We start from the raw sequence: 12,627 nt of genomic DNA on the forward strand, positions 1-12,627 counted from the left end.
AATGATAATGAAATGTCCAATTGCAAAAAAAACAAACAGCCAATTTTGACAGACTGCGCAAGTGCTAATTGCAATGGAATTTCCATCACTTGTGCGCTTAAATTTGAGCATATATAAGGGTGTGGTTTAACTTGTTTTTTCCTTCTGTCTTTTTCTTCTTGGAGGGGCTGTTGTTTTGTGTGTTATCCTAATTAATCTATGTTGCTGCATTTGATATTTTGCTTACCATTTAGCACAATAGCTTCTTTTTTAATAATGTCCTCTGGCTAGCTGGGACCACAATCATGATTTTGGTGAAGGCACATCATTCTACTGTCTTACATAGATATTCCCGTGTTTTGTATTTCTCCACTTTTTTATAGATCTTTTTTTTTTTCACGTGTCAACAAAATAAATCCACATGTGCTGCATTATCTGACCAAGTGCAACAGATCTTACATTTTGCCCCTAGATTGTATGTATGTCTGGCACTTATTAATGCTTCACTAAAACTGGATAAACAGAGTTTACATCTAGGAGCACAATTATTTGTTTTACAATGGTTTAAACAGGATTAAGCTTAGTGGGGTGGCAACTGGAAGCTTCCAGTATACCCAATTATATCTACACACAATATTAACAAACAAACAGTTTACATTTGCAACCAAACTATGTCAATTTGCAACAGAAAATATATCAATCAATCAGTCAATGAATTAGTTATCCCTTTTTTTCTTTTTGAGAGGTGTTTGGTTGTTGTCAAAATAACTAACATTTTGTTTCTCTTTTTCTTTAGACAATGATTTGGCAGAGATATGACCAGCAGAGGTCAATTTTTGTGAAGCGACAAATCGCGGAGAGCTTGGCAGACAGGTTGTGGACCCCTGCACGGACGCGCCCAACAGTCGCCCAGATCCAACATACTTGGAGCGACTTAAAGCGGAAAAGACCGGATTTGGTGCACGAAGTGGAGGACCGCATCCTGTCTGGTAAGTTTTGCATTTTGTCTTCTCCTCTTGTTAAGGAGTGGTGTTTTAGAATGTTTGTTGTTTGTGTAAAGTAGTATTGTTTTGCCTAGAGCTGTTTGTTTTTCACTTCCTATATTTTACTACCCTTATTAATTTTGTATATTTGATTTTGTTATTACAGCCAACTCTCCATCACGTCGGCGGCTGCAAATCATTCATCTCCAGGGGAGGAGGAAACTGAGGAGGAGGAGGTGCCATCCCCAGGGGAGAAGGAGACAGTCAGGGAGGAGCCAGTTGAGGAGGCGGTGCCATCCTTGGGGGAAGAGGAGCCATCCCCAGAGGAGGAGCCCGCTGCCCAACATCTGCAGCCAGAGTCCTCCGATGAAGGAGAGGAGGCGGCCGAGGAGATTGACTGTAAGCTAACCTTAGAATCAACTTTTGTAACATATGTTGCAATTCAACACATTCTCACACTACTTTCACCATTTTTTGTTACAAATACAAAGAAAGTTCTAGCAGGATTTCTTGTAGCTTCCAGTCATTAATCATGCATCAAATGAACATTCTTTCTAGGTTGTTGGCTAGCATGAAAAAAAAGACATGAGTTGTTTAGTTGTCCATAGTTATACTGACAAATGTTTGCTCTAAATTTTTGGACGTAGGCAGAAAGTATCATTTAGAAGTTCTGCATTAATCTATTCACCTTAACTAACCTTACAAATCTTCTTTAGTCCTGCCCACCCACTTTTACTTATGTTGTTCATTTTTTATCTACAGCTGCTGCAGCGCCCTTGCCAGCACCTCCTCCACAGGACACAAGTTCCTCATCTGAATGTACCGTATTTTTCGGCGTATAAGACGCACTTTTTCTTCAATGTATCTTTTTATGTATCCTTTTACAATGTATCTTTTTACATCTGTTTGGAGGCTGTAGAAGCTCTACACAGTGCTGAAAAGAATTTTTCCTCCCATTGACTTTAATGGAGTTCGAATTCGATGTTCGACCACCCGAATTTTTTTGCTATATTCGAGCGAATAGCTGCCGAATCGAATAGTGAGCTTTTCGACCAACACTAGTGACTAGCTATTATTTGTGCATGAACCTTCATTTATTGAATATACATGTGCATTAATAGGGTTAAATAATATCCATATTTATGCAGATAATATTCATATTCAACAGTGGCAACCAGAAACTCAGGACACAAATTAGTGGGTTCATTAAACATCTTTTATATTTGTTTTTATGCAAAAATAGAGTTAAGTAAATAGACATCAAAGATTTACGTAACCAGTTAGGTAACACTTGAGTAGTGGAACTGCAGAGTTCATCTGCAGTTCAGTTCCCACTTTGCGGTCACAGCTGTGACTGCAGGCGATCCCTGGGGCACTACAGGTTAATTAACCTCTAGTGCCCCGGGGATCGTATTGGAACTGCAGAGTTTATCTGCAGTTCAGTTCCTACAGTCACATGATCGTGGGAAATTTGTGCTGTGACTGCAGGCGATAAGGAAACTCTATCCAAGAATACATACAACTAGTAAAGTGCTGCAAGAGCAATCTGATTGCTCTTGCAGTTCTTAATAGTCCCTAAAAATAACCCGAATTCTCCCACCATTGACTTTAATGGTGTTCGAATTCGGCATTCGATCACCCGAACAAAATCTCACTATCCGATCGAATAGCTGTCGAATCAAATAGCGAGATATTCGACCCACAGTAATCGTAGGCCAACAGGAAAATAGAGAGTGCACAGTGGTGATAGACCAAAATCCAGATTGTCCTTTCCTTTTTGCACCTGACTTGTACCTTTTTAAATAAGTGATTCATCAACATACGAATCACTTGTCCTTTAGAGAAACTGCCTTTAGTAAATGACCATTTAAATAGAAGGTCATTTTTTTCCAGAATTTTTTTTTTTAGTTCTTTTTTAAAGACAGACATTTAGGTTTTATCACGTACAATATAGATCAATGCTCCTTGACAATAAAAGCTTAAATGGGTTAAGAAAGGATGGAAAATAAGTAATAAATCCATGTTACTTTTTCCTGTGTGCTAAAGTTTTGGATTTTTTTGTTGTTGTTACTTTAAGATTTTTATTTGTCAGAATGTCTCTTACAAAAGCACACAGTTCTATATTTATATATATATATATATATATATATATATATGAGATGGATTCTACCAAAAGGGACTCCTTAAATAATTAACAGTTGCCAAGGCTGAGTAAGTCTAAATATAAAGCACAGTGAGAGAGAAAGCAGGCTTTTACTGGCAATTCTGTTAAAAAAATAATATTCACACAATATTTAAATCCTATTTTCAACATAGATCAACTATACTATTATATGGTTTGAGGTTAAACAAATGGTACAGATAGATGGTTTGAAGCAAATGTCATCGTATTTATTTCAGGAATCGAGGCGTTTCGCCTCTTGGCTTCCTCGGGGGACTGAGACCAAAAGTATGTCTGAATAAAAAAATAAACTATTATCACACTATTATTATTATTGATGCAGAAAGGGCGAAATTATATATATGTATGTGTACACATACCGTGTTTCCCCGATGATAAGGCAGGGCCATCAAATAAGACAGCCCCCCTTTTTAGAAAAAAATGTAAAATAAGGCACCCCCCGCAAATAAGCCACCCACCGATACCTGCGCTTACCCGAATCGGGTGGTACGGTGGGTGACTCCGTGTGGTTCCTCCATCTCCGTCTGCCTCCATGGCTGCGTGCCGCGCCTCGTCATGAAGAAAAAAATAAGACAGTGTCTTATCATCGGGGAAACAGGGTACATACACATACACAAGCATACTCCTACATAAACAAGCATAAATATAATAAGGCTTCAATATTAGTTAGAAAGCGTTTACCTACATTAAACATTCAGTTGTACAAATTTATAGGGGACAGCTGGATCAAAGCTTTCCTAGGTTCTTAAACACACATGTTCACTGGAAACACAAATCAGATAGTGATTATATTATTCTAATATTACTTTTTTTAATTTTATTAATATTCAAGGTATATATTTCATAGTTGCTTACCATATTATATAAGGTGGCCGTTACTATAGGAAATTTTTTGAAAACACATGTGCATATCCTGGTCCACAGATTCAGCAGCTCATCAAAGATGAACATTTCATCAGGACAAGGTCAGAAGTTGAAAAGAATGCTTAAATATCATTCAAAACTATTGGCAAGCATTTTCATGGAAATACATGAGCAAATAATCGAACATAAATTGTCCAGAAACTCTTGGAGAGCTACACAATGCTTGGTTGCAATATGGGCATCAAGGTGCATTTTCTGCATAGTCATCTTTTTAACTTCCCAGAAACCTTGGTGCAGTCTGTGATGAGCAAGGTGAAAGATTCCCCCAAGACTTGAAGGTCATCAGGGTAGATGGGATATATATATGATGGCTGACTATTGTTGGAGCATCCGACAGGATTGCCCTAACACTGAACACTCCAGGAAAAGCTATAAGTGTTAATGTTTACCTTTACCCTTATGCTTACCTAATTAATTTTTTTTTATAAACTATTTATAGACACAGAAAAGACAATGTACAAAGTTATAACCAAGATATCATCAGAACAGTACAAAGCCAGAGTAAAAGAAAACAAACAATAACAGGCTCAAGGTTAATGTTACAAAGATCGGGCCGTAGAAAACATCAGCAATATGCAAAAATCAAGTATCAACAGTTCGACATAGTACATTGGTATAACATGATTTGTGCCCCTTCCTTGTTGTATGAGAATTAAACAGACTAACAAAATCACGTCATGTCTGACTGTGTCCTCCATTTTCCAAAATTTTCCTTTTGCCAAACAATACTTATAATTAAAAAAAAAAAAAGGAACATCGGTTCATAAACCATTGAACCAAATTAAAAACAACCAAAACTTGGGGTGGAGGAGGGATGAAGGGAAACTTTTCTGTTCCGGTAAATTAGCACCCTATTTCTTTTATTTTTTTTCTATTTCCATGTCATCTCTATGTCATGGTGTATCCTGTCACTCGAGGCATAAAGTGGATCCCATTTAATGGCTTATCACACTACCCATAGGAGGTACCGATCTTATGGGAAATGTAAATTGTGCCACGTGGAATAGCGATACTGGTGCAAGACGTGGCACAATTCAGCTGGCTCTAGGGAATATTCCATATAAGCATACCATTTATCAAAAAATTTTGTCACAGCTTTGTCATCTGCGTCTGCCACCTCTAACAAATCTATACGGTATAACATACCCATTGAGGATTCTATCAGTTTCAATCGGGGTGGATCTGCGTGAATCCACTGTAGCATTATTGCCCTATGGGCGGCCAGTAAACACAAGGATATCCAGTTTTTTGTCCCCCTAGCTAGTTTACATACCTGTACATCCCAGTTCCCAAACACACATAGAAAAGGTTCCATTACCAACTGTAGGTTCGTTACTTTCTTAATGTAGGAAAGGACCTCGGTCCACAATAATTGGATTGTGGTACATTCCCAAAGGTTATGTTTGAGCGTCACTTTTTCGCAAACACATCTCAAGACATTTAGTTTGCCTGGTCGGGGCATTGAGGTGTTCCTCAGTAAGTGGGCGGAATACCTTATAGGCTCTGTGGACAATCTTAAATTGTGTTTCTCTGTACGGTTCGTTTGGAGTAGCCTGTCTTACTTCAAGATATCCCTGCACTATTTTATCATACAGGGCCCGGATATCAAAGTCTTTTTGCCAACCTTGGGACAGCCCAGCCGAAAGAGGTTTAGAGTAGAGCATTAGTAATCTCGGATAAATGGATGATATGGAAGAAGGTATTACAGACAGCAGATTATCAAATCTATCCCTTTCCACCACCTTAGCCGGATTCAATAGTATCGCCTTACAGAATTCCCTAAATTGTAGATAATATAGTGGGTGTGTGGCCTGAGGGGGGAGGGCATAATGCCGAGCCAACACCCTCAAAGTTACCGGTCTTGGAAGATCTGGCGAGAAAAATCACCCACGGTCCGTAGGCCCTTTGCTGCCCAGACTCGGTAGCAACTATGGTCCAGACCTTGACGAAACTGGGGGTTGCCTTGAATCCGTAAATATTTAGACAAAGAACATGGTAACTCCAGTTTACGTCTGAGTTCATTCCAAGTAAGTATCGTATCCCTTACCAGTATGTTGTGTTTAAGGTGTTGTGGAAGTTGTAAAATTTTATTATGTAAAAGTGCTACTAAGTGCCAAGGATGGACTAATGCTTTTTCCAATTCTGTGTTGGAGTAATAGGATGTATCCTTGATCCAATCCATGACATGGCGACTAGTGCAGGCTAGATTATAAAGCCTGATGTTTGGGAAATTAACGCCTCCTTCCAACACTGGGAGTTGTAATTTAGTTAACTTTATCCGAGGCCTCTTACCCAGCCATAAAAATCTGGAAAAGAACTCATTTAGAGCTTTTATGTCAGCATGCTTCAAAAAAAAGTGGTAAGGTTTGTAGCGGATACAATAAACGTGGAAAAGATACCATCTTGACAAGGTGGCATCGCCCCAAGAATGACAATGGCAGCCTCTGCCACATTCTTAGTTAGTTTTGTATTTTTTGGAATATTGGTGGGTAGTTGAGTTTGTATAGAGACGTGGGGGACCTAATATTGTCTTTGACAACCGTTAAAGGTGAGGTTGGTATCCACCGCCTGTCTCTGATGTTAGTCAGGGGAAGTATCTCACTCTTTGAGAAATTGATTTTCAGGCCTGCTACTTCTCCAAAGAGGGTTAATATATGTTGAATAGTATTTATGTCTGCTGTAGGGTTGGAAGTGAACAGTAAGATATCACCTGCGAAAAATGCAGCCCATATTTCTGTATCATTCACTGTTATCCCGTGAAGGGAGGTTGTGTTTTCTATATAACGTAACAGGGGTTCGATTACGCCAAAACGCCAAATGAAACAATAGTGGCGAGAGAGGGCAGCCTTGCCTTGTGCCTCGGCCCAATGGTATGGTATGGGATAGGAAGCCCGGGGTGTTTATCCGAGCTTGGGGATCAGAATACATGGCTCCTAATAAATCATAGTAAGGTCCTCTTATACCAATTTTATTAAGCACTTTGAACAACCATGGGATGTGCACGTTATCAAACGCTTTTTCAGCATCAATACTTACTATAGTCAGGTCTAACTGTGGGTGACATTTAGCATATTCTAGAACTGTATACACCCTACGTTATGTTGGTAACTGCTGATCTCTCTTTGACAAATCCTACCTGCGTAGGTGAAAAAATACTTGGTAGGTAACGCGCCAGTCTGTCAGCCAAGATTTTGGAAAGTAGTTAAGCATCCAAGTTTATTAGTGAAATTGGTCGATAGGATGCTGGCTGTTGGGGATGTTTGCCAGGTTTTGGCAGAACTTTAATATAAGCCTCTTTGCCTGAGGGGAGGTATGTCCCTGTGTGCCACATTGTTTTATAGACATTGCCTAAATCCTCTGCAATATCTTCCTGAAGTATTTTATAGTATTCCGCTGTCAGCCCATCAGGGCCAGGGGCCTTACCATTTACTAGAGAGGAGATGGCTCCTTGCAATTCCTTTTCTGTAATGTCAGCGTTAAGGGACTCTACCTGCTCGTCAGTTAGAGTGGGTACCTGCACTCCATCAAAACAAGCAGTTTCTGCACTAGGTTGTATCTCCTGACTCTTGTAAAGATCCCTATAGAACATTTCCAGGATCCTATTATTACTTTTGGGAACGTTCTCAAGGTTCCCCATTACATCGTACATAGTTGGAATATAGGTTTGGCTACAGTAGGGGCGGGTGAGCTTTGCTAGTAATTTCCCTGCCTTATGGCCAAATTTATGGAGTTGCAGGTCCAAATATTGCCTTTGAAACAATTCTTGTTTTTTTGCCCAGGCATCAAATGCAGCTTTGGCTGTCAGCCAAGACTGCTTGTGGGAGGGACATGGGTCGGCTAGGAAAGCATCATGTGCATGGCTTACAGCTTGTAAGGCTTCTATATAGGCTGCCCTGGTTTTCTTTTTTTAAGAGGCCACGTATGAAATAATCCTGCCTCTCATGTATGCCTTCTCCGCTTCCCAGAACAAAATAGGATTATCTTTATGAACCGAATTTGTGTCCGTGTAGGTATGCCATGCAGATTTCAATTCCGCCTGAAAGGCCGAATCACCGCCCAGATAGGAGGGAAATTTCCACAACCAGGAATCTCCTTTAGGTTGGAGCTCCCTTAAAGTCACTGCAATAGGGGCATGGTCTGATAGAGCAATGGTTAAAATTTCCGGTTTATCTACTAACGTTAAGAGGGATTCCGAGCAATAAGTAATCAATTCTGGACTGGGAAGCGTGGACATGGGAGTAAACCATGTATTGTTTTTCAGTAGGAAAGCAGTATCTCCAGTAATCATGTAAGCGAGTAGAATGCGCAAAAGCAGACAGTAGGGAAGTTGGTTGAAAGGGGGGTGTGCCACCACCAGGGGCTTGCCCCAGAGTTCTATCCTCATTCACATACATAACAGTATTGAAATCCCCCCCAACAACTTTATGAACTATGGGTTCTCAGAGAAGCCAATTGGCAACTTCCTGAAAAAACAGGTTAGTAGAGGAATTTGGAGCATAAATATTATATAAAGATATCTCAGTACCAGAATTTTTAAATTAATTTGGACTATTTTGCCTGCTGCATCAATTTCTGAGTAAACTACCTCACAACGTAGGTTTCTATGTAATAGAATCAATACTCCTGCTTTTTCCCCCACTGCTGGAGAGCCTATCACTCTACCAACCCACAGCTTTTTCATTCTATCAAAATCTGTTGATGTTAAATGTGTTTCTTGTAATAAAGCAATGTCTGCCCCCAGACGTTTTAAATGTCTCAGGACAGACATCCTCTTATTTAGGGACCTAAAGCCCTTAACATTCCACGAGATTATTCAAACCATGGCATTAATAAATACATGAACAACATGAACCAGACATCAACCAATTGCACAGAGTGTGAAAACTTCTCACCCATTACGGCCAAGTGGATCCCAAAGAGTAGCAAGGGTCCGGCATAAATGCTGTCCCCCGAAAAGTTGCCGAGTATAGCCTCCAGGAGTGGCTTGGAATATCATTCAGTAAAACTGCACATAGGTGACAGGCTATCAAATTTCCGAAACAGAAAAAACAAAAAATGACAACAAAACAAGGCTTTGGGGTAATAAAAGAAAAAAGAAGAAAAACAAAAACAAAGCTGTCCTTTTAGTGGACTTCCTTTTTTTCTCATGGTTGTCACCAAAAACAACTGCATTATAGGTGGATCCACACCCGTTGAGTAGAGAGTTGCTGAACATATAATACTTCACGCCTCAAGAGTAGTAAAAACAACGATTTCTCCCGCACTGGAACAAAAATCATCTGGACTTCGTCTTGTTTTTGTCTTCTTTATTTGCCTTGCATTTTGTGCGTGGCGTCTTTGCTGTGCGGTCTGTCTTGTGCTTCGAATCAGTGGAAGTGGTTGAGTGAGGTGACCCCGGCGATCTTTGAGGCCTGGATAATTCCAGGCTCTGTGATGCCTCAATTTCGTCTTGCATCTGATTTATAGCAGAAAGCCAATGCACAAGGAAATTTTCCACCTCCTTATGGTTGGTAAATATATGGTGTGTGCCTTGATAATTTACTATGTGCAGTGTGGCGGGATAAGCCAGGCAAAACCGTATTTGTTGCCGATGCAGATCTGAGCATATTTTTTGAAACAGCTTTCTCTTGCGAGACACTTCTGCCGAATAATCCGAAAAGATCAATAAATTTGTGCCATCCAGGGGGAATTCTCTTTGAGATCTGTAAGACTGTAAAATAGCCAGTCTATCTGCATAATCGCGGTATCGTGCGATAATAGGCCTAGGAAATTTGCTGTCTTTTTTCTGTTGGCCTAGACGATATATCCGTTCTACTAAGCACATTTTATTAATTCCCAGTTGTGTTGGAATAGTGGTGGAACATAGTTCCATGAGTTGCCCTGTAGAATAAGTTTCCGGGACCCCCACAATATGCACATTATTCCTCCGATTATTGTTTTCTAGATCATTAATTTTTCCTGACAAACTAGCTATCTGCTGGCTCATCACTACAATTGTACCCCTTGCTTGCAATAAATCATCTTCCACAGAGGAGGTCCTGTTCTCAGCATCATGTAAGCGCTGGGAAATCTCCCTGATATCTTGCCTAATTGATTGTATCCCCTTGCTTATTGCATTATCTACAACCTCTTGAAGGGTGGGCTTAAGCAGTACAGCAACTGCATCTGCAATCAGCGTGTGGTCAGAAGCAGGAGAACTCACAGTTTCAGAGGGTGTGTGTTGAGCCCTCTGATGCTGCAGGGGAGGGGGAGCTGCTATCTTAGAGAGCGTGGTGTGTCCGTGCCCCTTCTGAAGTGGTGGTGACTGGGGGCCATCCGACTGTGTCTTCTCCAGTAATCGCTCCATAGGGTAAGGCAATGCTGTGCGGGTGTTACACTTGAAATCAAGCAGCGTGAAGCAGGCTATATTTAGCCAGATTGTGCATGGGTGAGTAGTAGCCTCTGTATCGTGCGTCTAAGCCATGAGGCGCCGGAACCCGAAGTCCCCAATTAATTTTAAAATGTCATAGAGTAACAATACATTTTTTGAACAAAAGAAATTTAAATAAACAGTACATTCAAGTTATTATTTAATTATTTTTTCATTGTATGTAAAAATTGTAAGTTTTTTGACAAAAATGGGGGGTACCCTGTATCGTAAAAACTGGATGTGATAGCAAAAAAACTGGGGACATTTCTGGATTCACCATTCAGAAATTAGTAAAAAACAAATGTAAGATCTAACTCAACCAAAAATGTGTTCCCCAGTGATATTACAAAAGAGCACTGACCTGGGGGGTGGTTGGGGGGGCACCCAGACCTTCACATGGTAGCTTAATTGCTGTTAGTTTCGAACATTTGTACAACCTTATGCTGGTGCAGTGGGGCCTGAGTTCCGGCTGAAACAGTACAGTGATTGGCCTTATGCAGCCAAAGTGTGTAAGCAGTTCTTTGATAATGAAGGCATTGATGCCACTGACTGCCTTCACCACATTCCACAGACCTAAATTGATTAGAGACTCTATGGAACATAATGTAAAGGTGGATCTTACTCCACATAAAAAATCTGGGAGGAAATCCTCTGGGGTACCATCTGTTGTCTCTGCTTTCTATCAGAAATGTCAGCACATACAGGCATGTGAGGGCCATATACACTACTGAACCATACTATGAGTTCAATTTATATTTTTTTCAAACGTTTTTTATTTAGTTTTTCTCACCTGCCAGATTTGCTTTTCCTATTCCCCAATTTTTGCTTTTTAAAGCAATTTTTTCTTTCACTGACTAGAGAATACTTTCTTTTTTGAGCAACACACACTGTTTCCAATTAGTTTTAAACCAGTTCACTGCCTGTTTACCTGCTGAAAAAGGATCCATCTGAACATATCACCTCTTGTGTCACCTCTTTTTTGGAGAGACTGGGTAAAACACAGGTGGTCATGTCTGTCTCTGTGAAGAGGGATCAAAAAATGTGTGTGAAAGAAGTTAAAGTTGACAGCTGAAGACAGTGGTAATTATTTTTGATAATTAACGGCCCACACTTGGTGAAAACACACTAATGGACAAGGAAATTTTGTAAATGTAAAATTACAAAAATTTTTTTTTGTGGTACAGTTTATATTATTGTTAATACTATAATTATTATTATTATTATTATTATTAATAATATTAATAAAAAAAAAGGATTAGCACCAACCTAAATAGGGGTTTGCAAATGACAGACAGGTACATGCAGTGACACAGGAGGAGGAGAGGACCCTGTCCCAAAGAGCCTAAAAATCTAGGAGGTAGGGAAAGTATCAGGAGACAGAAGAAGATGGGTACGCAAGTTTGAAAAGATGGGTTTTGAGTGCTCTTTTAAATGAGCAGAAAGTAGGAGCAAGCCAAATCGGACGAGGAAGAACATTCCAGAGTGTCGGGGCAGCGATTACCAGTATCAAAAAGTCTTGGAGTTGTGCATGTGACGAGGTTATGAGTGAAGAAGTCATTAGTAGGTAGTTGGAGGAGCAAAGAGATTGGCTAGGGGAGTATTTTTCTACCAGGTCAGAAGGGTAAGTGGGACAAGAGCTGTATTTTTCTACCAGGTCAGAAGGGTAAGTGGGACAAGAGCTGTGGAGGGATTTGTAGGCAAAGCACAGGAGCTTGAATTTGATTCAAAGGTGAAATGGAAGCCAATGAAAAGAACTTCAAAGAGATGCAGCAGAAAAGGAGTGGTGGGTAGGATGGATAAGTCTGGCTGCAGCATTCATATTAGATTGTAGAGGATTTTGGAGATGTTGCGCAGGTAAAAGTGACAAGACCTGGAAATGTTCTGAATATGAGGGTAAATGAGAGGACAGAATCAATAATTAGAATAATGTCAGAGGGAGATTTGGAAATTGAAGGGGGGGTGGGGGGATTGGGGGTGATGAGTTCTGTTTTATCCAAATTGAGTTTCAAAAATCTCTCAGCCATCCATGATGAGATGGCCAACAGGCAGCATGAAAACTTATCCAGGACTGAAGGAGACAAGTTAGGGGTGGACATAAAGATTAGAAAGTCATCAGCATATAGATGGTACTGTAAACTATGAAACTACGG

General features: G+C 40.1%; 1 long non-coding RNA gene across 1 annotated transcript in view; it reads left to right on the forward strand.

Annotated features, from left to right (window-relative positions):
- The first annotated feature begins 1,270 nt into the window (after positions 1–1,270).
- Positions 1,271–12,627, forward strand: part of LOC140330106 (uncharacterized) — a 690,842-nt gene continuing 679,485 nt past the window's right edge. Inside the window, exons 1-2 of the long non-coding RNA XR_011920623.1 lie at positions 1,271–1,361; positions 1,725–1,781. This is a non-coding gene — a long non-coding RNA (uncharacterized lncRNA). The remainder of the gene's footprint in view (positions 1,362–1,724; positions 1,782–12,627) is intronic.

The sequence above is a fragment of the Pyxicephalus adspersus genome, chromosome 4, assembly GCF_032062135.1.
Source record: "Pyxicephalus adspersus chromosome 4, UCB_Pads_2.0, whole genome shotgun sequence".
Classification (NCBI taxonomy): domain Eukaryota; kingdom Metazoa; phylum Chordata; class Amphibia; order Anura; family Pyxicephalidae; genus Pyxicephalus; species Pyxicephalus adspersus.